Source organism: Eschrichtius robustus, chromosome 17 (assembly GCF_028021215.1).
Source record: "Eschrichtius robustus isolate mEscRob2 chromosome 17, mEscRob2.pri, whole genome shotgun sequence".
NCBI classification, from domain to species: Eukaryota; Metazoa; Chordata; class Mammalia; order Artiodactyla; family Eschrichtiidae; genus Eschrichtius; species Eschrichtius robustus.
In genome coordinates this window covers 53386515-53414165 of record NC_090840.1, presented here as the reverse complement: position 1 = coordinate 53414165, position 27651 = coordinate 53386515, and the positions used below count along the sequence as shown (strand labels likewise).

The 27651-nt window shown below is 35.0% G+C and overlaps 1 protein-coding gene and 1 pseudogene across 23 annotated transcripts in view; one reads left to right on the top strand and one right to left on the bottom strand.

Moving 5' to 3' along the window:
• RIMS2 (regulating synaptic membrane exocytosis 2) overlaps positions 1-27651 on the bottom strand; it is a 607795-nt gene that overhangs the window by 490844 nt on the left and 89300 nt on the right. The window lies entirely within an intron of this gene.
• Positions 192-6712, top strand: LOC137751614 (actin-related protein 3-like; annotated as a pseudogene).

The window sequence follows — 27651 nt, the reverse complement described above, 5'->3', positions numbered from 1 at the left end:
TTCACAAATGATTGTTTCTTTGTCTAAAATTAATTTTTTTTTATAAACAGCCTGCCTTGGTCACTTCAGGGGTTCCATTTCTATGAGACCTCTGTGCATACAAATTAAATTTTTTTTTTCTGTTAATCTGCCTTGTGTCAATTATTAGACCAGACAAATCTCCCCCTTCCGAAAAAAGTACAAAAACGGACATGAAAAATTCACTAGAAGGAGGCAGAGGCAGATTTGAGGAGGGAAAAGAAATAATCAGTGAACTGGAAGATGAAACAATGAAAAGTACTGAATCTGAAGAACAGAAAGAAAACAGATTGAAGAAAAGACAGTCTAAGGGACTTGTGGGACACCACTAAGCAGACATAGGTTTGATGTGGGACTTCCAGAGGAGGAGAAAGAATATTTGAAGAAATAACAGCTGAAATTTTCCCAAATTTGATGAAATACATTAATATAAACATTAAAGACAATGAACAAATTCCACAAAAGATGAAATCAAGGAGACCCACACCAAGACACAATAAACCAACTAAGTCAAACAAACATATAGAATACAATACCCAACAAGAACAGGAAACACATTCTTTTCAAGTGGAAATGGGACATCTTCCAGGAGAGACCATATGTCAGGTCACTAATTAAGTCTCAGTAAACTTTAAAATATAGAGATCACATAAAATACTGGGGTGGCCAAAAAGTTCATTCGGGTGTTTCCATATGATGTTATGGAAAAACTTGAACGAAATTTTTGGCCAACCCAATATCTTCTTCAAATACAACAGGATAAAGTGAGAAATTGAAAACAGAAGGAAAACTAGAGAAATTACAAATTTGTAGAAATTAAACAACATACACTTTAAAAACATTAGGTAAAAGAAAATACAAGGAAAATTAGAAGATACTCAAGAGACAAATCAAAACAAAACAAAACAAAAAATGTACCAAAATTTATAGGATGTGGTTAAGTGGTGCAAAGCAAGAAATTTATAGCTATAAACAATTATTGGCTGGGCCAAAAAGTTCATTTGGGGTTTTCCATAAGGTGATACAAAAAAAACCTGAACAAGCTTTTTGGCCAATCCATACATTAAAAAACAAGAAAGACCTCAAAACAAAAGCCTAATTTTGCACTTATAAAACTAGAAAAAGAAACACAAATTAACCCAAAGCCACCAGAAGGAAGGAAATAATAAAAATTATAGCAGAGATAAATGAAATAGAAAAAAATACAATAGAGAAACTCAATGAAACTAAAAGTTAGTTCTTTGAAAAGATTAACAAAACGAAAAATTTTGTTAGATGGCCTACGAAAAAAAGAGAAAAGAACCAAATTACTAAAACCATAAATGGAAGTGATAACACTACTACTGTTCTACAGAAATAAAAAGGAATATGAGTACGATAACAACTTTATGCCAACAAATTGGACAGCCTAGATGAAATGAACAAATTCCTACAAACACAAAACATACCAAGAAATCACAAAGAAATAGAAAATCTGAATAGGCCTCTAACTAGTAAAAAGATTGAATCATTAATCAAAAATCTCGACAAAGAAAAGCTCTAGACCTGATGCCTTCACTGGTGAATTCTACCAAACACTTAAAAATGAACTAATACCAATCGTTCTCTAACTTTCCCAAAAATTCAAGAGGAACACTTCCTAACACATTGTTTGAGATCACCAATACCATAATAACAAAGCCACACAAAGATGCTACATGAAGAGAAAACCACAGATCAATATCTAAATACTATGCAAAGCAATCTATAGATTCAATGCAATCCTTATCAAAATCCCAATGATGTTTTTGCCAAAATACAAAAAGTCATCCTTAATTCATATGGAATCTCAAGGGAGCCCAAATAGCCAAAATAATCTTGAAAAGTAAGAACAAAGCTACAGGAATCACACTTCCTGATTCCAAAACTTACAACAAAGGTACAGTAATCAGTGTGGTACTGGCATTAAGACAGACATAGACCAACAGAATACAATAGAGAGCCCAGAAATAAATGCCTTATATACATAAAATCAACTGGATTTTGACAAGTGTGCCAAGACCATTCCATGAGGAAAGGACAGGCTTTTCAACAATGGTGCTGGAAAATTTGGTTATCCACATGAAAAAGAGTGAAGTTAGATCCTTGCTTAATATCATATGCAAATATTAACTCAAAGTCAATCAAAGACCTAAATTTAATACTTAAAACTGTAAAATTCTTAGAAGAAATCAGGGACTGTGATATCTCCAGCTTTGTTCTTCTTTCTCAACACTGTTTTGACTATTTGGAGTTTTTGGTGTTTCCATACAAATATTAGAATTATTTGTTCTAGTTCTGTGAAAAATGTCACTGGTATTTTGATGAGTACTGCACTGAATCTGTAGATTGCCTTGAGTAGTATGGTCATTTTAACAATATTCTTCCAATCCATGAGCGGGTATGTCTTTCCATTTGTTTGTGTCATCTTCAATTTTTTTCATCAGTGTCATAGTTTTCTTAGTACGGGTCTTTTATGTCCTTGGTTAGACTTATTCCTAGCTATTTTATTCATTTTGATACAATTGTAAATGGGATTGTTTTCTTAATTTCTCTTTCCAATAGTTCTTTGCTAGTGTATAGAAACGTGACAGATTTCTATATATTAATTTTGTATCCTGCAACTTTACTGAATTCAATGATGAGTTCTAATAGCTTTCTGGTGACATCTTTAGGATTTTCTATATATAGTATCATGTCATTTGCAAACAGTGATAGTTTTACTTCTTCCTTTCCAATCTGGATTTCCTTTTATTTCTTTTTCTTGTCTGATTGCGGTGACTAGGACTTCCAATACTATGTTGAATAAAGTGGTGAGAGTAGGTGTCCTTGTCTTGTTCTTGATCTTAGAGGAAAATGATTTCAGCTTTTCATCACTGAGTATGATGTGTTAGCTGTGGGTTTGTCATATATGGCAGTTATTATCTTGCAGTATCTTCCCTCTATACCCACATTGTTGAGAGTTTTTATCATAAATGGATGTTGAATTTTGTTGAAAGCTTTTTCTGCATCTAGTAAAATTATCATATGATTTTTATTCTTCAGTTTGTTAACGTGGTGTATCACATTGATTTATGTGATCACACTGATTCACAGATAATTGAGCCATCCTTGTATCACTGGGATAATTCCCACTTGGTCATGGTGTATGACAGATTTACAACATGAAAGCATTCTTGAGATGGTTGGTAGTAATGCATTAATGCATAAATACATTATGAATGTATTTAGTGAAACTGAACTATACACTTAAAAGTGGTTAAGAGGGAATATTTTATGTTTGTATATCTTACCACGAAAAAAAAAATTGGAAAAAATTTAAGGACAATAGAGGAAATTTTTAGCCTCTGACACCACAGCTACACCAATCAGTAAACACTGCCAGATAAATATAAAATCTGCCACACTAAAGGACTATCTACTGGCCTATCTACCTACATTCCTTTTACCCAATAAACCTTGTCTAGCTTTCAACAAAAAATACAAGGCATTCTAAAGGCACGAACAAACAGTCTGAAGAGACAAAGCACACATCAGAAACAGACTCAGATAAGGCAGAGAACTGGAATTGGGCAAAATAAATACAGTTAATATGTTAAAGGTGCTAATGGAAAAAGCATACAACATGCAAGAACAGATGGGTCCTGTGAGCAGAGAAATAAATTGTTTAAGAAAGAATGAAAAGGAAGTTCTAGAGATAAGTAACACTGTAACAAAAATGAAGAATGCCCATGATGGACTCATCAGTAGACTACACTCAGCTGAGAAAGAATAAATGAACTTGAAGATATGTCAATAAAAACTTCTAAAACTGAAAGGCAAAGAGAGAAAAGAAAAAGATGGAACAGAATGTCCAAGAACTGTGGGATAATTACAAAAAGGTATAATATACATGCAATGGAAATGCTGGAAGGAGAAGAAAGAAAGGAACAGAAGAAACTTTTACTAATAACGACTGAGAACTTTCCAAAATTAATGACAGACTCCAAGCCACAGATCTAGGAAGCATGAGGAACACCAAGCAGAATTAATATAAAAAAAATTTTTTACACCTAGGAAAATCCTATTCAAACTGCAGAAAACCAAAGACAAAGAGGAAATTCTGAAAGAAGCCAGAAAGAAGACAAACACCTTACCTACAGAGAAACAAACATAAGAATTACTTTGGACTTCTCTTCAGAAACCATGCAAGCAAAAAGAAAGTAGAATAAAATATCTGAATTGTTGAAAGAAAAAAACCCCACCAACCTAGAATTCTGTGTCCAGTGAAATTATTCACTTCAAAAGTGAAGGAGAAATATACCTACTCAGACAAAGAAAAATTGAGGGAATTTGTCATCAATAGACCTGCCTTGCAAAGAGGGTAAAAAAGGGAGAAGAAAATGATATAAGTTGGAAACATCTATATAAAAAATAGGAAGAGCATTAGTGAAGGAATAAATGAGGGCAAAATAAAATCTTTTCTTTTTCTTATTTTTAATTGATCTAAGTTTGTTCAAAATAATAGTAGTAACATTGTATTTGATGATTATAGCTTAGGGATAAGTGAAATGAATGATACCAACTTTCAAGGTACAAGAGGGGAAAATTAGGAATACTCTTTTATAAAGTACTTATACTACCCCTGAGGTGGTATAGTGTTATCTGAAAGTAGGCTTGGATTAGTTGTAAATTATTGAATCAGTTGCAAACTCTTCAGCAACCACTAAAAAACATTATTTTTAAAAAGGGAAGTATAATTCATATGCAAAGTGAGGAGAGAAAACGGAATCAAATCATATAAAATGCTGAACTCTAAAGTAAATAAAGAACAAAGGCAATGATTGGAACAGTTACAAATATGATAGCTATTAATCCAATTATATCAATCATCATTTTAAATGTGAATGATCTAAATTCACCAATTAAAAGGTAGAAAGTGTCAAAGTACACAAAAAAATAAAGAGAGAGAGAGCACCAACAATGTGTTTTCTACAAGAAACCACTTTAAATAGAAAGACACAGTAAAGTCAAGAAGAAAGATATACCATGCTAACACTAATAAAAAGAAAGCTGGAGAATCTACATTAATTTCAGACAATGACCTTCAGAGCAAGGAAAATAATCAAACATAAAGAGGGGCACTCCATAATGATAAAGGGGTGAATTTCCCAAGGACACATAATAATCCTTAATTTGCAGAGCCTAACAATAGAATATCAAAATACAAGAGGAAAAAAATGTCAAAATACAAGAGGCATAAGAAATATACAAATCCTTTATTACAGTTAAAGACATCACACTTCTATCAGTAACTGACAGATCCAGTAGACAGAAAATCAGCAAGGATATAGCTGAACTGAATAGCATCATCAATAAAACAGATCTAACTAACATTCTATAATACTTCATCCAATAATAGCAGAATACACATTATTCTCAAACTCATATGGAATATTCACCAACACAGACCACATTCTAAGCCATAATACACTCTTCAACAAACTTAAAAGAATACAAATTATACAAAGTATGCTTTGAGTTCACAGTCAAATTAAACTAGAAATCAGTTACGGAACAGTAGTAGGAAATCCAAAAATATCTGGAGATTAAACAATACATTTCTAAATAACACAAGGGTCAAAGAATTCTCAAAAGAAATTTGAAATATTATGAATATATTTCAGCTGAAGTGAAAATAAAAATGTATCAAAATTTGCAAGATGCAGCTAAATATGTGCTTAGATGGAAATTTCTAGCATTGGATGCATATGTTAGGGAAAAAAGAAAGACCTAAAATCCATAAAATAAACTTCCACTTTAGGAAACTAGGGGGGAAAAAGAGTAAATTAAATCTAAAACAAGCAGAAGAAAAGAAATAATAAAAATTAGAGCAATACGGTAATAGACAGTGGAGACAGTGTCACCCATGTCACCCCTGTGGCTGAAGGGTATGTGATTGGCAGCTGTATTAAGCACAGCTGTAATATAACAGCTGTGTATATAACACAGGATGTGATATAACATATTTTACATGTATGTAATATAACATATTTTATTCAGCAATTACTGAGAGATGGAAAAGTAAGAATCCATCAGAGCAATCCTTGGGAACGTTAAAGGAGCACTATAGTTATGCCTGCCCAGATTTGGTCAAAGAATTTAACAAGTATGACACAGATGGAGCAAAGTGGATTAAACAGTATACTGGAATCAATGTTATCTAAAGAAAGAATTCTCCATTGGTGTTGTTTATTGAGAGATTCTTGGGACCTGACCATTTTTTCATCTAGAGTTTGCTAATCCAGGCTTTACTCAACCTATCTCAGAAGTTGTAGATGAAGTAAATAATCACAATTGTCCTACTGATGTCATAGATCCTCTCTGCAAGAATATTGTCCTCTCTGGAGATTCAACCATGTTCAGGGACTTTGGACATCACTTGCAAAGAGATTTGAAAAGAACTGGAGATGCCAGGCTGAAATTAAGTGAGGAACTGAGTGGTGGTAGACTGACATGAAAACCTATCGATGTACAAGTCATCACACCCAAAATGCAGTCACACGCAATGTGGTTTGGAGGATCCATGCTGGCTTCTACACCTGAATTCTACCATGTATGCCACACCATAAAGGATAATGAAGGAATTGGGCCTAGCATTTGTCATCATTATCCAGTGTTTGGAGTTACGTCATAAAATTAACTTCGTAGTTATTGGGGTTACGGAAGTGAGGAAGAAATAATCTTTCTGATTGCCTTTTTTGTCTGGATGGCTGGTTTTGAGGTTTTAACCCTGACTTGAAATAATAAGACCAAACTAAATTACACAGCAATATTTTAGTAAGTTTATCAACATGGGAATGTAGAGGAGAGACAAAATGATTAAATGTTTTCTTCAGATTCAATATTTGAATTGTATGTGTAACAAAAAGAAGCAGGTGTTAGTTCTTTCTGTGCCCTGATAGGTTCTATACTATTGAATTAGCCAAGATTTGACAGTATGTAGATAGCTCTGTAATGCTTGAATTGTACACTTCTAAGTGTACAATGCAAGAGCTTGTTTGTATTTCATACTTTTTATACTTTCAGGGAAAAGTCACAGGAAAACTAGTATTTGAGGGAAAAAAGTGACCAAGTAAAGGACAAATTCAAAAAGCCTATGACACTTGGTGAAGACACACGCTCAAGGGATTCCAGTTATTATGAATTGCTTTCATACCTTGTGTCCCCCAGTGGTTTTCTTTGCAAGTGCTTTTGGAACTAAGAAGCTATTATCTTGGATTAACTGATGCCTGCTAGTGCTTTCTGTTTAACTCTCATTCTGTTTCTTGCTTTAAAGGAAAAGTAAAAATAAGACCGTTGGACCAGTATTGCAGTTCTAGTGTCATCTCTTATTTAAAAACATGAATCATTTGATTACCAAAATTGGTAATTTTTAAAGCCTAACACCATTCTAATAAAGGCACAAATTTCTTTTGAATACTTGTTTCAAGTTCTTTTAAGTTAATAAGTCTATTTTCTTCAAAAAAATAAGTAGAGCAGACATCAGTGAAATATAAAATATGAAATCAACAGATAAAAGTCAACAAAACCAAAAGCTGCCTCTTTGTAAAGACCAATAAAATGATAAACCCTTATCTAGATTAGTCAAGTAAAAGAGAGAAGCCACAAATTACTAATAACAGAAATGAAAGACAGTTCATTACTACTGATTCTGTGACATTAAAAACGATTTTAAAAATGTTAAGAAGAATTCTATGCCCAGAAATTTAATAACTTTGATGAAATGGACCATTTTCTTGGAAGATACAGACTACAAAAGTTCACACAAGGAGAAACAGGTAATCTGAATAGGTCTACATCTATTAAAGAAATTGAATCAGGGGGCTTCCCTGGTGGCGCAGTGGTTGAGAATCTGCCTGCCAATGCAGGGGACACGGGTTCGAGCCCTGGTCTGGGAAGATCCCACATGCCGCGGAGCAGCTGGGCCCATGAGCCACAATTACTGAGCCTGCACGTCTGGAGCCTGTGCTCCACAACAAGAGAGGCCACGATAGTGAGAGGCCCGTGCATCACGATGAAGAGTAGCCCCCCACTTGCCACAACTAGAGAAAGCCCTCGCACAGAAACAAAGACCCAACACAGCCATAAATAAATAAATAAATAAATAAATAAATAAATAAATAAATAAAAATTAAAAAAAAAAAAAGATACACACAACTGTATCCCAGTAAAACTTAAAAAAAAAAAAAAGAAATTGAATCAATAGCTAATAACCTTGCAAAGCAGAAATCACCAAGTTCCAGACGGTTCCATCTGTGAATTCTACCAAACATTTAAAGAGGAAATGATACCAATCCTCTACAATTTCCCAGAAAAGGAAGCCAAGGGAACACTTTTAAAACTCATTCTCTTAGAGCAGCATCACCTTTATATGAAAACTAGGCAAAGACATTAAAATAAATGAAAATTATGACATCTCTCATGATCAAATGCTAATATAGTCAACAACGTATTGGCAAATTGAATCCAACAAGGTATAAAAACAATTGTACACCATGACCAGGCTGGATTTATCCCAGGTACGCTGGTTCAATATTCGAAACTCAGTTCACGTAATCTATCACATCAACAGGCTAAAGAAGAAAAATCATATGACTACATCAACAGATGCAGAAAACGCATTTGACAAAATCCAAGAACCATTCATGATAAAAAAACTCTTAACACACAAGGAATTGAGGAAATGTCCTCAATTTTATAACAAAAAAACCTACAGCTAACATCAGACTGAATGATGAGAAACTAAAAGCTTTTCCCTTAAGATCCAGGAGGAGTTAACAACAAAGAGGTACAGAAGAATTTTTAGGAAAACTGTTGAAACTATTCTGTATGATACTGTGTTGCTGTATACATGACTACAAAACCCACAGGAAAAAAAAAAAAAACCCACAAAAAAAAGTTACGAAGAGTAAACCTTAATATATACAAAATTTTTAAAAGTCAATCAGAAGAACAGGAGAATCCTAGGATGGAATGCAGAATGTGACAAATGAATCTCTGTATGGAAAATGTATAACATAACCTCACTGACAGGGATGGGGGGGAAAGTTGCTGTCCTAAGTAACATTAGGAAAGGACAGTTAAGAAAACTGTAACACTAAAGACAAAAAAAGAACTATATATAAATTCTGCAATCTAATTGGCAAAGTTGTTTCACATTGCACAGGTTAGCAATTCTGATAGTATTCTACATGTTTGCCAGGGTTGAACAATAAGTAAATGAATTGTTGATAATAAGTCCCAGATTTCTCACTATCAGAGAAAGAAGTTACAAATAAGCAAAGAGAGGAGGCTAGAATGGACCCTGCCTGCAGTGCTGAGTTCAGAGTCAAAGATATTAGTCTAAAGACATGCATATGTCATCACTTTTATTCAACATAGTTTTGGAAGTCCTAGCTATGGCAATCAGAGAAGAAAAAGAATAAAAGGAATCCAAATTGGAAAAGAAGTTAAACTGTCACTGTTTGCAGATGACATGATACTATACATAGAAAGCCCTAAAAACGCTACCAGAAAACTACTAAATCTCATCAATGAATATGGTAAAGTTGCAGGCTACAAAATTAATACACAGAAATCTGTTGCATTGCTACACACTAAGAATGAAAGATCAGGAAGAGAAATTCAAGAAACAATCCCATTTACCATCACATCAAAAAGAATAAAATACTTAGGAATAAACCTACCTAAGGAGACAGAAGACCTGTACTCAGAAAACTATAAGACACTGGATGAAAGAAACTGAAGAAGACACAAACAGAGGGAAAGATATCCTGTGTTCTTGGATTGGAAGAATCAATATTGATAATCAATATTGTCAAAATGACTATACTACCCAAGGCAATCTACAGATTCAATGCAATCCCTATCAAACTACCAATGGCATTTTTCACAGAACTAGAACAAAAACTTTCACAATTTGTATGGAAACACAAAAGACCCCGTATATAGCCAACGCAATCTTGAAAAAGAAAAATGGAGCTGGAGGAATCAGGCGCCCTAACTTCAGACTATACTACAAAGCTATAACCATCAAAACAGTATGGTACTAGCACAAAAATAGAAATCAGATCAATGGAACAGGATAGAAAGCCCAGAAATAAACCCACGAACCTATGGTCAATTAATCTATGACAAGGGAGGCAAGACTATACAATGGAGGAAAGACAGTCTCTTCAATAAATGGTGCTGGGAAAACTGGACAACTATATGTAAAAACATGAAATTAGAACATTCTTTAGCACCATACACAAAAATAAACTCAAAATATATTAAAGACCTAAATATGAGACTGGTCACTATAAAACTCTTAGAGGAAAACATAGGCAGAACAATCTCTGACATAAATCACAGCAATACCTTTTTCAATCCATCTCCCAGAGTAATGGAAATAAAAACAAAAATAAACAAATGGGACCTATTTGAACTCAAAAGCTTTTGCACAGTGAAGGAAACCATAAACAAAATGAAAAGACAACACACAGAATGGGAGAAAATATTTGCAAATGATGTGAGCAACAAGGGATTACTCTCCCAAATTTACAAACAACTCGTGAAGCTTAATATTGTCAAAACAAACAATCCAATCAAAAAATGGGCAGAAGACCTAAATAGACATTTCTCCAAAGAAGACATACAGATGGCCAAAAGGCACATGAAAAGATGTTCAACATCAGTAACTTTTACAGAACTTATTACAGAATGAAAACTACAATGAGATATCACCTAACACCAGTCAGAATGGCTATCATCAAGAAATCCACAAACAATAAATGCTGGAGAGGGTGTGGAGAGAAGGAAACCCTCCTACACTGTTGGTGGGAATGTAGATTGGTACAGCCACTGTGGAGAACAGTATGGAGGTTCCTTAACAAACTAAAAATAGAGTTACCATATGATCCTGCAATCCCACTCCTCAGGCATATATCGGAGAAAAACATGGTTCAAAAGGATACATGCACCCCAATGTTCATTGCAGTGCTGTTTACAACAGCCAACATACAGAAGCAACCTAAATGTCCATTGACAGAGGAATGCATAAAGAAGATGTGGGGGTCAGCAGCCCTTTTAGGGATTCAGGGGGTCTCTGAAGGGGCCCGTGAGGGGTCTTTCAAGGTTGAGAAGGCGGGGTCGTCCAAAGGGGGAGGAGTGCGGTCCTGAGAACCGGGCGAAGAAAGCCGGTTGTGAATTTGGGATCCTCACCTCGGGCCTTGCGCTGAGTCTCCTGGTCACCGAGGCTGGGTGGCTTCTCCATGGAGCTCAGGATGGAGCCCAGTAGGTCCGCTATCTTGGGAGTGACTGAGAAGGGGCAGTGCGTCTTAAAGGGAAGGGCAAAATGCCTTTAAGGCCGGAAACACGTCGGCGGCGGAAAACCATGCACCCGCACCGGCACGGCTCAGATCCCTGCCCCACGTGCCCGCAGTCTCCCGCCACCCGAGGCCCCGCCGCCCGCAGACAGAGGCCGGAGGCTGGCTAGTGCAGCGATGTTTAATGGCAATTCGCAGAAACCAAGCCCATGCACAAGTAGAAAGTGCTCGTGGAGCCGGCAGGAGGCCCCTGCTGCGCCAGGAGCCACAAGCCCGGCCGTGTGGCCCTCCCTGCGGCACCTTAAATAGATTCTTCACTATAAAAAAAAAAAAAAAGAAGAAGAAGAAGATGTGTACATATATACAATGGAATACTACTCAGCCACTGAAAAGAATGAAATGATGCCATTTGCAGCAACATGGATGGACCTAGAGATTCTCATACTAAGTGAAGTAAATCAGACAGAGAAAGAGAAACATCACATGATATGGCTTATATGTGGAATCTAAAAAAAAGTGATACAAAAGAACTTATTTACAAAACAGAAACAGACGGGCTTAGAGAAGGAACTTATGGCTATGTGGGGGAAGGGTGGGGAGGAGGGATAGGGAGTTTGGGATTGACATGTACACACTGCTATATTTAAAATGGATAACCAACAAGGACCTACACAGGGAACTCTGCTCCATTTTATGTAACAACGTAAATGGGGAAAGAATTTGAAAAAGAATAGATATACGTATTTATATAACTGAATGACTATGCTGTACACCTGAAACTAAAACAACATTTTTAATCAACTATACTCCAATATAAAGTAAAAAGTTAAAAATAAAATAAAGCCATGCATGTTTACATACTATAGATAAAAGTGATAAATGATAGGTAGGCAGATAAAGAGAAAGAGAGAGAGGGGGTTTTGGGTTTGTCCCAGACTACCACAATAAAGCGAGTATCACAACAAAGCAAGTCACAAAATTTTTTTTGGTTTTCTATTGCATATAAAAGTCCTGTTTATACTATACTGTAGTCCATTAACTGTCAAATAGCATTATATCTAAAAAACAATGTACATACCTTAATTTAAAAATATTTGATGCCAAAAAATGCTAACCATCGTTTGAGCCTTCAGCAAGTCATAATCTTTTTGCTGGTACAGTGTTTAAATATTGCAAGAATTACCAAAATGTGACAAAGAGACATGAAGTGAGCAAATGCTGTTGGGAAAACTCATCGATAGAGTTGCTCAAGGCAGGGTTGCCACAAACCTTCAATTTGTAAAAAAATGCACTGTTTGCAAAGCACAGTAGAGTAAAGCACAATAAAACGATGTATGCCAATAGATAGATAGATAGACAGATAAAAAGAAAAATACATGTAAGTGTTGTCTGCATGGGTTAATATACATACATATATTTCCTCATTATGTCCACTGAAAGGGCCTAAAAATAGTGAAACCCCAGTAACTATGAGCACACCTAACACCAGATCTTGGCTTCTATATACCATTTTCCAATCAAAGGAACCAAGGCTACTTGGAGAAATGGCTGATTTTCAGGCTAGGAAGGAAAAATACAAGATGAACATAGATTATCTTGTAATGCCAGAAAGTAAGAAAAAGAAAAAGAAAATGGAGCATATCAATAAGATATAGAAGCCAACCTGAAAGAGCTCCCAGTGGCCAAAGCTGGAAAAATTTGAGGACAAAATAAATAATAATACTGATAATATCCCCCCAAAATAAATATTCATGAACTCATATTGATATAAATAAATAGAGAAGGGACATATCTTCCTTACAGAAGAATTCCAAATAATAAATGTAAAAGGTATGAGGCAAATAGAAAATCACCATTAGAATATCACAGTAATAACTGCTGCAAATAAGATGGTGGTCACAACTTAAAAGAGAAAGAGAATATTTGCATAGCCTCAAAGTATCTGCCCCCAAATATTTATTAACCACCGTGGTTTTAATATATGCCCACAAATTCTATGATATTCCTCTATCAAAGGTAGAGGAGCTTAACTCCTCTGCCATTAAATGGGGACTGGAATTAGTGACTTACTTCTAACAAATAGAGAATGGAAAGGGAAAAAATAGTAACTTTACAGTGGAGAAACTTGATAAGACACCACCCTAACCATGTAATCAAAGTTAACCCACTGATATAATATAAAGGCCACTGTGGAATTCTTCCTCAAATTCATAACCCCAGTCTAATCATAAGAAAACATCAAAACAAACCGAAATTGAGTGACATTCTATAAAATACCTGACCTCTTTGAAATGTGAAAATAATGAAAACAAAGACTGACTGAGAAATTGTCACAAATTGGAAGAGACTTAAAGAGACATAACAACTAAATGGAGCTTTGTATCCTAGATTGAATCCTGTAACACAAAAAAGATATTAGCAGGAAAAACGGTAAAACTCTAGTACAGCTTATAGTTTAGTTACCAGTGCTTTTTTCTTTGCTTTTTGTACCAGTGCTTTTTTCTTTGCTTTGATAAATACATCATGGTTATATAAATTGTCAACATTGCAGAAAGCTAGGTAAAAGGGATACAGCAACTCTCCATAACATCTTTGCAACTTTTCTGTAAATCAAAAATTACTTCAAAATGAGAATTCGGGGAAAAAAAAAAAGAAAGAAAGAAAAACCTTCCCACAAAGAAAATTCCAGGCCTACATAGCTTCAGTGGTGAATTCTATCAAAAATTAAAGGAATAAATAATACTTATCTTTCACAGATATTTATCTTTCACAAAATCACACATCTTTCAAAAACAGAAGAGAGAACACTTTCCATCTTGTTTTGTAAAGCCAGCATTATTACTCTGATACCAAAGCTAGGAAAAGTCAATTCAAGAAAAGAGAACTACTGACTAACATCCCCTATAAGCACAGATGCAAAAATCCTTAATCGATCAGCAAACTGAATCCAGCAAAATATAAAAAGGATAAGATATCATGACTGTGGCAGGCTGAATCTACTATGGCCTACAACCTAAAAAGCCGAACAACAAACTAGAAAACATGTACCATATGATCGGAGTTCTGAAACAGATAAGATGTGCCAGTTATTGAGTTATTATTTCTCAGCTCCAAACCTACCCTCTACACTTGACTCTGATTCTGATGCTGTGATATCACCCACCACCCACTTCTGCTTTGTCAGCTGGCCCTATAGTAGGCTCTGCCATTAGGAGGTGCTAGTGGGAGACTACAAGACTGGAAGAGAAAGAACGTGTACTTTCCTGTTTTTTCAAAAGGTGTGCTTTCTGTTTGCTTTCCTCCTGCTTCACGTTCTTCTTAGCAACATTTTCTTCTATATATTCTGACAGATATTATATAGACATATAATTTTTAAACAAATGGTCTGTACCTTAATTTTATCTCTTACTTGTATATCTTGGATTTTTTTCTGTATTGGTACATATAGAATTATCACATTTATATTAATGAATTCATTATTACTTTGTATGGATATGCCACAACTTATTTAACCAGATTATAGCTAAACTTTTGCTATTATAAACATATTTTTGTACATGTCACATTGCATATGTGCAAGTATACCTGTAGGATAATTTCCTTGTGGTAGAATTGAGGAACATTTCAAATTTTGTTCAATATTCCAAATTGCCCTCTCTAAAGTTGTATTAATTTCTGTTTCCACTAATAGTGTATGAGAATGTCATTCCCACAGCCTCAACAAGACAATGTAACCAACTTTTTAATCTTTACCAATTTTATTGAAATTTTAATTTGCACTTATTTTACTATGTGTTTGCTTTTCTTGGTACTGTCTGTTCATGCTTTCAAAGAAGAGCAAAGCTCTGCACTGTATTTGGGTGTGTAAGTAAGCATGACTATGGGTCTCAAGATAATGGCAAACACTCTAAAAACAAAACTAGAGGTCAGCAGCACTGCATGGGCAGCTTCCCAATAAGGTCCATGGAAATCCCAACTGGCTTCTCAGTGGTGAGTTCAGCAGAGACCCCCAAGAGTGGATATCCAATGAGTTCTGAGGGTGTTCATCCAGTCTCCCATAGAATTCAATAGCACATTCCACAGGTGACTTGCTAGCAGCTTTCCAGGAAGTCAGCCAGAACCCCAGCCCACTTCCTGGAAAGTTCAACAGTACTCCCCCAAAGCAGATTTTTGGTGAACTTCATCAATACCCCAGCAAGCAGTTTCACTTCCAGTAGCCTCCAGTTGAGGGTTTCCTACCTACAAATGTGCTGGGCCTTGGTAACCTGCCCACCACCCTCATCCTACCAGCACCCAAGTGGAAAGCTTTCAACCTGCCAGCCCCAGACTGTGGTTCTCCTCCCACCATCCTTCCTACTGACAATGGCCAGCTCTGGCCCAGGGCAACCTAACAAACCTCTCTCCACTATCCAATGGGCTACAACTCCGTCCTCTCCAACAAGTTCTGAATCCAGCCTTGAGGAGGGACCCTGGCTTCCAAGTTTATTCTTTCCTTGAGTACTCCTTCAGTCCTAGGGCATTCTCTTTTATCCCTGTTCAGCACTTAATTCCCTATAAATAGTTCACTTGTTATATGAAAACTTCCCTTTTCAAATTTTTGTATCTCCTGACTGGACCCTGACTGATAGCTGACCAAACAGTTAAGGGGACAAAGAATTACTTATCTGTATCTGTAAAAGAAACAACAAAATAAAGCATATCCATCATACTCATATATGTACCCAAATACATGAAGCAATAAACAAATCTACAGGAATAAACAGAAAAATGAGCAATTATAACTGAAAATGTAAACACAGCCATCTCAGAAACTGCTAAAACAAGTAGACAAAAATAGATGATAGAGAGATAGATAGAAGGAAAGAGGGAGGGAGAGAAGAATAAAGACGATGATGATAATAGGTAGATAGATAGAATATAATTAATAAACCAGAGCTATTATGCTCAAATTATTAGATTAACCAAGAGTGGAGCTATGAACACAAGCATTTGGTTTCATTCTCTCCCAAAAACTACCCCAAAGAAACAATAATAGTGTTTTGTTTGTTTATCGATGGAATGGGTTAAGATCTGTCAGGGAGGAGGAAATTTCCCCCCTACTCCTCTTGAGTTCTTTTGGCTGGTCTAATCATTAAATTGACATAAGACAGATTAACAGGAGGAAAAAAAACTATTTAATCCATATGCATGAAGGTCCCATAGAAATGGTTCCTCTGAAGTTAACAAAAGCAGGCTGTGTATTTATCATTTTTAGACAAAGAAACAATTATTTGCAAAGATTTAATAAAACAAAAGGACTTGTGCTTGGGGTTGCAGGCTCATGAAGACGTAATAAAATTTGTTTATACAGGTCTCTTAGCCTTGAATTCCCTAACTGTTGATAAGGATGCTTTCTTTCTACCCTCCTGGTACAGGGAGGATACCTTCACATGGGAGGTTTATTTCCTGCTTTTAGGTGGAAAGAGGCAGCTCAGAGTATTTTTTTAAACATCATTTTTTTTTTCTCACCAGCTGTTTCTCAAGTCACTTTAATTCAAAATAATCAATATGCATTGAGGCATATTTTGGGGCAGCCTGCCCTGGACCCTAACAGATCCAATGGTAGCAAAATTTACTGAGTTGCAAAGCAGACAGACAAGTGGTAACTGACTTCAGCAGGCCCAACAAAGCTGAATCTTAAAGTAGCAGTGAAGAAAGCAAAGAAGCAAATTAACATCCTGGAACCTCATTAGCTACACCAGGTATCTCTAGAAGTGAAGAGTAAAAATGGGACTAAAATCAAGTTGAAAGTCTCTTTAAGAACAAGATTAGGACCCAAATTCCTGCACTCACTCCATGCCTCTCCCCAACCTCAGTAGAAGATTAACAGCATCTTCTCTGGAGAGGGTAAAACAGAGAGTGATTAACTAGGGGATACCAGCAGAGATGAGGGCAAAAGCAATATACTGAACACAGAGAAAATAAGTAAAATCTTATATAATGAATGTTAAGACTCTAGCTTAACAACGTGGCACTAGCAGCCAAGCATATATCCTCTAGCATAAAGTCTGGAAGATCCTGCTCTGGGAAACCTAATTCAAGGAAGCAGCCCAGCTATATCACAGACCTTAGAAGGGAACCAAGAAAGAGGAGGCTAAGGATATTATGAAACGATATTAAAATAAAACTAAGCCGCCAAATATTTATAATATCAGAATTACAAAAAAGGGAGAAGGGGCAAAGAAAAGAGCCCACATAGTGAAAGACTTCTACTCTCTAATATAAATATAAACAATATTAAATAAGACAGAATAGAGACCAAAAACTTTCTTGCTGCCTCTGCCTCTACCTCTGCCATCAGCACTTAAAGCTGGTACACCACCTGCCCACATCTCTCCATGATCCCCATTTAATCTGTACTTCAGTCACTCTGGCTTTCTTTCAGTTCCTAAAATGGGCCAGGCACTTTCTGCCACAAGATCTATGAAAATATCTGGACATATTCCGGGGGAAAATATGAACATTTCCATTAATAACCACATAACTTCCTATATAATGCCAAACATTTTAACATTTGTAAACATCTATAAATGCGCCAATTTTTTTTTCCATGTTACTCACAGCAAACAAATCAGTGTTTTAGAAATGATGGTTCCAGAACCTTAGCTATTGCTACCTTTGTCTGTAAAAATGAGCCACTATGCTTATGAATAATGGAAGAGAACATTTGTCAAGCTGTTAGTCAATGAAGTGATTGTCAATGAAAGCTGAAGTCCTTTCCATATTAAGTTTAGTGGACAAAAGTTACATAATTAATCTGGATTATATATGTGACAACTTTTCAATGCCAAATTGTTCTCCCCCTAACACCAAAAGATGTTCCCTCACTGCCACACGGTATTTACTCAGGGAAGGCAAATGTAAATGTTTTCGTAAGTTAAATATATAGATGACAGTAAATCTATAATAGAATGTAAATTCAAGACAAAATGATTTTTATTTCTCCTTTTATATTAACACGAGCAATGAAATATTGACCGTATCATTTAAAAACTATAATTTTTTCTTCATACATCTTTTCCCAAATTTCTTTCACTAGTTACTCAAGTTTATCATTATCAGTTTAGTGTAAAAGTCTATTTCCTAACCATTTTCTGAGGGAAAAACAACAACATTTTAATGTAAATTCAATTGAAATTCCAAAGCATTAATTTGTGTAAGATAGCTGATGAACAAGGAGAATGGGCTCAGGAGAATTTAGACAGAACTAGTTCCTACTTCTTAGCTATGTTACTTGATATTCATGTGATCATGAGCAACTTACTTTATTTCATTGAACCTCCATTTGTAATTAATAAAATTGTGACAAGACTAGATAGATTAAATAAGATACTTGGAAAGTGCCTGGCACATAGTGGTTACTCAATAAACGAAAGTACACTTTTCAAAATTGAATTTCCTTTTCAAAACTAAATTCAAAATTTTTCAAGTATCCCTGCCTTTAAATTATTTACATTTCATTTCTATGAATATATTCTCCTTAGCAAAGAACAACAGATAAATGGGGAAAAGTTTTGGAAAAGAAACTTTTCACAACATATTTTTATAACTTTTGTATTACATTGCATTGTATTATATTATGTATATGTATTGAAAATAAATCAATAAAATAGTAAACCAATATATCCAAAACATTTATATTAAATAAATGTAGCACATAAAGTCCTAATAATTTTATGTAAGTGAGCCCCCTGAAAGCAGAGATTATGTCTTATTCATCCTTGGGACAAGAATTTTAAACAATGCTAGGCACACAGTAAACATTCAAAAATATCAGGAGGAGTGGACGCATGGTTGAGACCTCTATGTACATTTTGGTCATATATATATGGTAGCAAAAATAAGACTGAAAATGGCTCTCTACAGTTTCTAGCTACCTAAATTACATAATAAAATATGAGTACAACTTAATTAACTGTTCTATCAGGGAAACCAAAAATAATTGATTCCGCAAATGATACATTTAGTGTCTGTATATAGAGAAACAATCCAAAATACATGGTAATTTGCCATAGCATCAAACACTTTTTAAAAACTATCATTAATTTTTAGAGATTTATAGAGAAAAACACATTTCTCAAAAATCTAAAAATTGCTCACAATAAGGTCATTACTTTTTATAACTGAGAAAACCAAATAAATCATGAAGAATGAAAAATTGTTTTTCCATAGTAAATTATAAGAATTAATAATTCAGAGTGGACAAGGCAACAAATTAGTCCATGACACAAACATACACATTTTGAAAATCCTTGGCATCATCATTATAAATCATACAGCCTTGGGTCCAAAAGAGACGTTAAGATATTATCTGCAAGATAAGCTCTAAGTTTTTTGTTTTTTTAATGCATAAGATTTTTTTAAAGACAAGCACGAAATACATCAAAATATTATTACTATTTTTATTAGAGTAGCAAGATTGTGGGTAGATTCCTGCCTCTATTTTCCAAATTTTCTCTAATGTAATTCTATTTTCTCATAATAAAATATATATAATATTTTTAAGATATCACCTGGTTTAAAAAAGAAGAAACCATCCAGTGTACCCTATGCTTATAGGCAGTTTAAAGATTAATCTTACACATAGATATGTAAAATCCATTTTCAAAGTACCCAAGAAAAGGGATTTACAATTAGCAACACATGTTCAGCAAGGGAACTTGCTAAACAAGCTCTTTCTGCCCTCATCACGGTGACTTAGATTGCTCGAGGAATCGTATGTATATGTGCTCTGATCCTTTGAAACCCGTAAATTCTCTGTGGAGGTCGTTAGAGGAGAAATGGTGATAGGATTCAGTATACTGGTCCTGTTTTAAAATGCTTATTTGTTCTCCTACCGTCTCTGCTATCAAATGAAGCACTGTCCACAGGCAGGTAGCCAAGCAGCCAGGTGAACTGCTCTAGTCACTCAGGCATTTGCACACGGCTAAAACACTTTATATCCTTTTATGATAAAATTACTCAAAACATAAAGAAAGGAAGTAGCAGCAATAAATCATGCTGGCATAGCACAGGTTATTTATTCTGAACAGGATATGGCTGACAAAGGAACCTGCTGTCGCAACATATGAGAGCACTTAAAATAATGAGGTTTTTCAGAAAAAAAACTTAAAAGGAATAAAGAAAGACACTAAGTGTCTGATCCTATCCACAAGATACTCTCAAAGACAATGAGGATGATGAGGATTTTGTTCTGACATATTGGAGGTTGATAACATGATCTCCCAATTTAATTTTTCAGTTTTTATATGGAAGAGTATGGGCTTTGGAGTCAAGCAGACTGAGGTTTGAATATTGGCTCCAATGTTCACTACCTGGCAAGTTACTTAACCATTTTATAATCCACTTGTAAAAATGGGAACTAAAATAGCTAGCTACCTCATAGAGTGGTAGTTAGAATTAAATAAAATAATGGATGAAAATACATGGCACATGTTTATTACTCTAAACGTTTCTGTATGTTTGGAATATTATAAAAACATGTGGTACATTGAGTGGCACATAATGGACTCTCAATAAATGTTGACTCACTTCCTTGTTACACACATAAGAATTAAACCAGAGTGGTTGATAGTTTAAAAGAAAAAAGAAAAAAAAAGGAAGGGGCTAAAGGAGGCCACCAAGTTCAGACCTCTACCTCTAGGCAGATTTATCACATTAAATAAACATCATCTGATGACTTTCAGCACAAGGATGTAAGAGGGACTGTTCTTAATGCCTAAGAGAAAAGGACCACAAATAGGAAAATACTGATCAATTAAATCCAGAAAAGACAAAGTTGATGCTGATTGTAAAAAGGAACCCGCTTTTAAGGACCCCTACAGTTTAAATGGCTAAAACACAAAGCCATAGTGATTAAAGAAAACAAAATCCATAAAATAGGCAGTATCACAAATGAATGGAGGAAAAAAATGCAATGTCTTGGTTGATAATATCATAGAAACTCACTATAAGAGGAAAAGTGAAATTATGTATATCTTTATACCAGGGGTCGGCAAATTATTCTATAGGGCCAGCGAGTAAACATTTTATGCTTTGCAGGCTTTACAGTCCCTGTTGCAACTACTCAACACTGCCATCTTAGGAGAAAAGCAGCCATAGACAACACATAAATGAAAGAACATGGCTGTGTTCCAATAAAGCTTTATTTATGAAATACCAAAAACTGAATTTCATATAATTTTCACATATCACAAAGTATTATTATTCTTTGATTTTTTAAACATTTAAAAATATAAAACCATTCTTTACTCATGGGCTGTACAAAAATTCAGCCAGATTTGAGCCAGACTTGGACTTGGGGCTGTAGTTTGACAAGCCCTGCTTCATACCATTAAAAGAAAAAATAATTCCAAATTGATTATAAAGTACTAAATGAGAAAGATAAAACTTTAAAACTAACATAAGAAAATAGAGAAAACATCTTATTAACATCTTGTAGTGAATAAAGATTTCTTAACATGATGATGAAGTACAAAATTATACATTTGACTACATAAAAATTAAAGATGTCTGTTTAATGAAGGACATCATGGAACGCCTACCATAACAGGAAGGTAATACACTGGGAGAAAATATCTGCAACATTTAAAAGGCATTAATGTCTAGAATATTCAAAGAAATCTTACAAATCAATAAGAAAAATAAAGGAAATCCAATTATATTTGAATACTGATTGATGCCATTTACTCTCAGAAAAACAAGGGGAAGATTATGTTTCTGCTTTGCTGTTTAACGAGGTTCATTATCAGAATTTCTTTTCCTTACTGTCACTGTGAAAATTCTTAAAGAAATAATCTAACCTCTGGCATATATGTGTATGTGCATAATCTGAATAGTGGAAGTCATTCACGTGTGGGATTTTATTCTATTTTAGTACACAAACAACTACATAGTGATTCACTATGTACCAGGCGTTGTTCTAAGTAATTTACTAACATTAACTCATTTAACCCTCTTAACTCTAAAAGAGGTACTATTATTATCCTCATTTTAAAGATGAGTCTTATGAGTGGTTTTCATCTTTATACTTATCTTTATTTTCTAATTTTTAAGCAATGCATATTTATACCTACATATCCACACAAAAATTAACAAAATAGTGTACAGAAACACACTGTTCCCTTTTTAGGGGGAGGAATGTGAAGGGGTCAAGGAAAGTACAGGATTCAAATGCAATACCTACAGAACTCGAGTTTATGTTTTGTCACACTTTTTTATATAATTAATGTTTCCTGCTTCCATTGGCTACCTTTCCTGTTCATTCTTCTATTAACATATACAATGTTTTGGGGGTGGGGAAGGGATAGGTATGTAAAGGGCTGAGGGGTTTTGTTTGTTTCAGAGCATAATGAAACCTTCTAACTACAAAGCAAAGCTGTCCATCAACAAATATTTTTTAAGCACCTACTGTATCAGGCATAGTTCTAGGCAGTAAGGATAAAGTAGTAACCAAGACAGATAAAGACTCAGAATATGTCATTATCTGTCTTGGTTACAACTCTATCCTTACTGCCTTGAACTACTTACTGCCTTGAACTATACTGATACTTACTGCCTAGAACTACTTACTGTCTAGAACTAGAGTAGGTGCTACTCAAAGAACTCAAATTCTAGTTTGAGAGCTAAATTCTAGGCCAGAGTACCACAAAGGCAGAAATGAGAAAATGGATTTTAAATAGAACACTTTGCTTTTGTTTGGCTTTGTATTCATATACAAAGTTAAGTATAGGATTCTTTATATTAACTAACATAGTACCTTAGAGTTTATAAAATGTTCTCCCATGCATTAATTTAATTCTTACAACAACATACAGAGGCAGAATTATTTCTAACAAAGCCCAACTTAACATATTGATAACTAAAGATCATATAGTTTAAATGATATCTTCAAGATCACAGTTTTAATAACGGGTATAATGATTTTTAAGAAAAAGCAAAATGAGTAAATATCATCTATGTTAATTCAGTTAACATTTCAAATATTTATTGAGTGTACACAGGTCTGACATTAACATTTAAAGTTGTACATTGATAAAATACATAGACTGCATACCTGCTGGCCTTGTACAATGATTCTATTCATATATAAATGTATGTATATATGTACATACTTTTTTATATATTATATATTAATACTATTTTATAAATATATATACATTTAAATATATACACATACACATACATACACACATGGATACACACTACCAGGAATATAAATATTTCTTAATATTTATATTCCTCAATAGAGTATGAACTCCTTAAGAATAGGGACCATGTCTTACTCTTTTTTGTGACTCCAAAACCTAACACAATGTCTGTCATATAATAAGTGTAAAATAAATGTTAAATGAATGAGTGAATTATGAATTTCCCTATATTTTAATACTTCAGGTGGCACATTATCAGAAACATAGGGGATAGATTTAAATTTATGATTAACTCTCATGAGGATGTCTCAGATATTTCTATTAAGATAATTGTTGAAGTTTAATACTAGAATTTTGATTCATAGATTGAGGATAATCAATTCATAATAAAGCATGATTATTAAGCTGTCACCCTCTTCTATTACCAACTGATTACAATCATTCGCTCCTGCCAATTTTTCTTTGATCTGTATAGAAACTTAATAGGGCAGTCATTGAAGAAGTAATACGCTAGCAGAAGCCAAGAAAGAAAATAACAATAATAATAGTAATAATAACAATAATAACAAAGAAGTCCATAAGTAAAGGCAAATAAAGGACTGCAACTGCAAAAAAGTGGACATCAGCTAAAAATTATAACAATTAAGCAGTTCATAAAAAAATTAAAAGTTCTCAATTTTACAATGGAGAACAACTGAGCTCTCTCACTGTAAGATAATGATAGTCAAATCAAAATAGAAAATAGTAACGAGTTGAGATCATTTTATCCAGAGTAGAAAGTAATCATTTTTTATGCTTTACGTTTAGATAAAGCATACTTTAGTTGCTTCAAATTTATGCTAATCTAGTGCCTTTGAAAAACCTAAATGCACCTGCTTCTTTATATAACTGGGTACCTAATTTGCAACTCTTTTCATGGCTACTGGTGCTCCAAAGTTACAGAGAGCCTGGATACATATTAACTAGACCCATCTAACAATTTCATAATCCAGTATTATCTGTACTTCTTTGTAATTAATGTAATATTATTGCCAAATTATATAAGGAATGGGAATGCACTGGGGTAAACAAATATAGTGAGAAAACAAAAGATTAGGAGAACGAAAAGTAACTATGTCTAATTCCAGACAAGACGGAGTAAACACACACCATCCGATTTCTCTTACTAATTACAATCTTTAAACTCCCAATAAAATTCAAAAAGCAACTGACAGAAGACACTAGAAGACAAAGAAAAGAATGTGGACTGGATAAGAACCTTGAGACTCAAGGAAAAATCTCTGGGAATGAGATACCTGAGGCCTTTTATTTTCCCCCCCATGTCCTATATATCCTAACATAAGCACTAAAGAGATCCACAACCCAGAAACACCAGCAGGCATAACAACAACAAAAGTCCCAAGAAAAGTCTGATATCTCTAGCCAAAGGATCAGGAAAAAAGCAGCCCAGCAGAACATTTACAGTACCTGCCCTACTCCAGGCAAACAGCATGAAAAAAGATAGATTACTTCTCTCCACTCTCCACTAAGCCCTACAACTGCAGAGATTATGAGAAGAGACCTGCCTAGCATCTCCACAGTACCCACTCCCCAGCTGTGGGGACAATGAGAAGAGCCCAGTCTTCTATCCTCATCCTGTAATAAGGAAATAGGTCCCTCTCCCAGCTACAGACTCTGAGCAGAGCCTGTCTTGCATCCTTGCTCTGCAATAATGAAATGGTACGCCTTTCTCCCCACTCTGGGTGCTGCAGCAAGATAAGTGCCCTGTCCTCCATCTCCATGATGTAATCATGAGGCAGAACACCATTTCCTCCCAACTGGAGAGTGGAGGGAAGATTATCAAGAGGAAGGGATTAGAGGAAAGGATTTTCTAAATCTGCATAGGAAGTCCTGGGAAGATCTATGTGCAGCCAGTGCATAAAGCTAACCAAAATTAACACAGCAAAAGGTTTGAGAACTACACTGTGAAATACCACCCAGGTTCCATATTGGCCTCTGGATAACACATAAGTAAGGCAAACCAGAAGAACACTGGAAAGGTTTCAAAAACTAAACTGCCATTTTAACCATAACCCAAAAGAGTGGGCCAGGATGTGCATGTTTAACCTAAACAGGTTGAATACACACTAAAATAAAAAACAGGAAGAACGGGCAGAATAGGGTTGGAGGGCCTTCAAAGCCTCCTTCCCAGAGAAGTGTCGTTATTTGACCTGTCTGGTGGTACCGTGGAAGAGCCCCATTTGCAAGGCTGTCTTTATTTTACCTGACTTGGAGCCCGCCCAATACAAAAAAAGCCTTTTCCCTGGAGGACTTTGTCAAAAACAATTAGAGGCAATGGATAACAACTGGAGCAAATAATAGACTAACCAAAAAGTTTAAAAGGAATGACATGTTCATAGGGGCTTTGAAAGCTCTAACATATTCCTGGGACTCTAGAAGGCCACACACGTGCATAGGACTGTGCCTCTGCTCAGGAAAACAGGAGAAGGCTCTGAGCTCTCACCTCTGGCTGACCTTTGGGACAATGCAAGCAGGGAGTGAAGGCAAAGGCAGAGTTGTCAACCTGCTTGGCTGAATGTTGAAGGCATGCCTCAACACCCACACAGAGACCCTCAGCAAAAATTGTTGCCGGCATTTAAGGAAATCTCTGTCCAATCATTAGCTTACCACCAAGCTAACCAAGTAGAGATTTCAGTGATCATCCATGACAAAGAAAACAGACTTTACAGAATTAGTTCAGAAAAGTCATCAAACAAACAACAGTAAACAGCAAAAACAAACCCTGGGGAAGGGGGAGAATCTTATTTCCAAAACTACCACAATATATTATGTCCAGTTTTCATCAAAAAACTGGGAGATATGCAAAGAAACAAGGAAGTATGGCCCATACACAGGAAAGAAAGCAATCTATAGCAACTGTGCCTAAGGAAATATAAAATCTAGAAAAATCACTCAACTGGAATACCAGATATATTATTACATATACATATAACTATCATATGTAATATAATACTAGATGGATTAATTTAAATCTTTCCACATCTAAGGTCTCTATCATTCAGAAAAGCTCAGTGTTCTATTACAGCCAGAATCAGCACCAGAAGACATGATATCATCAATGCACTTGACACGAACAAAAGGAATTACAGTATCTTTTTTTTCTAAACTGAAACCAACATTTTACATTACATTTTTTAAGTCATTCTATCCCAAGAAAGACATTATATGTAGTTATAAAAGATCCAAGGCAAGATCAATTGATATCTATGAGGTAATGGGGCTGAAATCAGGTCAGATTTTTAAAATTCAGTCTGAAAAAAATGAGGCTGAAAGGAGATAGAACTAAAATCTAAATAAAGAATGAACATAGTAAATAGAGGACAAGGGACTTCTATTCAAGTTTAAGGGGATAAATTGAGAATAGGCATGAAGAAGTATTACTGCCTTATATCAGAAGGTTTAAAAATAACAAATAATAGGCACTGACTGCCCTGTCACAGCACGATGATTTTTAGCAGGATTCTCCATATTACACATAGATCTTGGGTTTTCAAGTGAGAATAAGTTTCTCAAGACAAAACACAGGTATTCCACCTTCTAAATACGATGAAAATATAAAAACAAGGAATGCTTTGTAAGAAATGTTAGTGACGGGGTACTGGGGAGTGGGGTGGGAATAACATCCCATATATTTTGAGACTGGCATTATGAAGGATAAGTCTGAGTTCCAATGAATCATCCAAGGATATCACTGTTAAAAACAATGTTTTAGGCTCAAAAGAGATGGAACTGACTCAACACAGCAAGTCTGTTTTTCTTAAATACTAACCAATTGAGGAACGCACACACAAATGAGTATTTCCATGGTGCTTCATGTAAATTGAAAGAAATGAAGAAATTATAACACATGAGCAAGTGTGTCTAGTAACCACTCATTCAGTAATTCTATTCTTCTAACATCGGTTAAAAAGCAGTAAGACTCTTGGCTACCACATGACCAAGGCTAATAGATACAGCTAAGCAGTAAGTTGTCTCCCTGACTGAAGCTTATTTTACCAGTGACGTCTGATTCACAGACA